Genomic DNA, 2,502 nt, shown 5'->3' with positions numbered 1-2,502 from the left:
ATAGGCACTTTTTATGAGAAAATATCACTAGAGCACAAAAAAATTGGATTCGGAAGTTCTATTTCCCAAATTTTATTAAAATAAGTCTTGTTATGGTCATTGGGATGAACAAAGATCAAAAATAGAACTTAATTCGATTTAGAATTAACAAAAATGGAAAGAATGTCAGAAAAAAAAACGTTCAAATGAAGTTTTTAATGTTTTGAAATCAATTTTATTATAAAATGAAAAAATAATGAAAACTTTTCGTCGAAAAATATCATTTAAACATGGAGAAATGATTTGGAAGTTCTATTTTCCACATTTTATTGGAAGAGAACTTATAATAGTCATTTAGAAAGAACAAGGATCAGAAACAGACCTTAATTCGACTTAGAATCAACAAAAAAAGGAAAAATTACACTAAGAACCGTTTGAATTGAGTTTTTAAGGTTTTAAAATCAAATTTATTATGAAATAAGAAGATAATAGGAACTTTTTATGAGAAAATATCATTAGAGCACAAAAAATTGGATTCGGAAGTTCTATTTCCCAAATTTTATCAAAATAAGACTTGTTATTGTCATTCTGATGAACAAGGATCAGAGATAGAACTCAAATTCGATTTAGAATTAACAGAAATGGAAAGAATGCCAGAAAAAAAAGTTCAAATGAAGTTTTTAACGTTTTGAAATCAATTTTATTATAAAATGAAAAAATAATGAAAACTTTTCGTCGAAAAATATCATTTAAACATGGAGAAATGATTTCTATTTTCCACATTTTATTGGAAGAGAACTTATAATAGTCATTTAGAAAGAACAAGGATCAAAGACAGACCCTAATTCGACTTAAAATCAACAAAAAAAGGAAAAATTACACTAAGAAACGCTTGAATTGAGTTTTTAAAGTTTTAAAATCAATTTTATTATGAGATAAGAAGATAATAGGCACTTTTTATGAGAAAATATCACTAGAGCACCAAAAAATTGGATTTGGAAGTTCTATTTTCCACATTTTATTAAAATAAGATTTAGTATAGCCATTTAGAATGAACAAGATCATGCAAAATTGTTAACTAATTCTCACTGGCAATTGTATATTCAAAAATTGGGCAAAATAACTTTCTGTACTAAAGTACTAAATAAATAATTTCAACATTTTGTTCTAAATTAGCTTAATTTATTCTTTTCATTATTTGTAATTTTTATAACTATCAATAACTAACTATTCTCTACTAAATAATTCAAAATAGAATATTTTTAAGTTTTATAATATTTTCTTCACCCTTATAATAAACACTTTCCAAACTGACTATGATTATTCTCAATTTCAATTCTAGAAAATTAATGTCACATCATGTTTAAAATCTATAAAAAAGAGGTAGCTTCATTTGAAAAATCTTTTATGATATATAACGTGTATTAAGTTTGTTATTTTGTTATAAAAAGCAGCTATTATAGTACCTAGCAAACGATCCATGTGTTTTAATTGTATTATACTCAAGCTTATCAAAGATATTACCAATTTCAATTTTTTTCATCATTATTTCTTGTAACTGGATCCGGACTCAAACTATTGGATAAAATAATCACGTCAATTTGTTCTTAAGCGATTACCGACCGTTTTCAAAACTATAATGCTAGAAAATCGTAAAGGAAAATGCAGAGACAGGACTATTATCACTTAGATAATATGAAGAACAGAAAATCTTTCACATACCCACCCTTAGTTCATGGATTACAATAATTGTTGCTATTCTTTGTATGTGGATATCAATTATATAACACTAATTTCATTTTGACTTTGTTATATTTTGAAATAAAAACGTTTTTTATCTGAACTGAACAATTTGAAAATTTCATAGAAAATTCTCACCCAATTAATTTGGAATAAGATACAATCTATGAGATCCTAGTCCAACTTAATTAATATACGTCATAGATGACGTACATTATTTTTTATGATGAATGAACTATACTAACAAAGTTTTTTTCCCATTCTAATCATGTTGTATAGGTTATATTGATTCCGTTTTAATTAATGGAAATATATTCTCCTTCCATCGACGTCTTTAACGGATAAAGCGAAATTTTCAAGGTTCTCTAAAGCCTAAAGCAACGTTTCAAATACAACGAACTTATGCAAATATCTAGTATTATTAAACATATTTAGATTAAGGAAGGAATTAATATGTTAAAGCGGCTTCTCCCGCGTAATTTAGTCGCATTTTCCAATCCCGATATCCCTTATGTACTTAGAGAGTTCATTTTAAGATTGCCTGCTTTTAGATATTATTAAAGCACACTTTTAGACTATGTAGTCAAGGGTAAAATCAAATTAGGGTGTAATTTTTTTTTGTTTAATTGAAAATTAATTGAAAATTCCACACATTTTTTAGAACGTCTCACTGAAATATATATGCCATAGGTCCAGATCAGGGGTATAAGGTGTGTATTTGATCTCTGTAAAGCCACATTTGTGTCCAATGGCCCTGGAAATTGAAACAGTGTGGTCTGGAGC

This window comes from Diorhabda sublineata, chromosome 7 (assembly GCF_026230105.1).
Source record: "Diorhabda sublineata isolate icDioSubl1.1 chromosome 7, icDioSubl1.1, whole genome shotgun sequence".
Lineage (NCBI taxonomy): Eukaryota > Metazoa > Arthropoda > Insecta > Coleoptera > Chrysomelidae > Diorhabda > Diorhabda sublineata.
Note: the sequence above shows the minus strand (reverse complement) of the source record.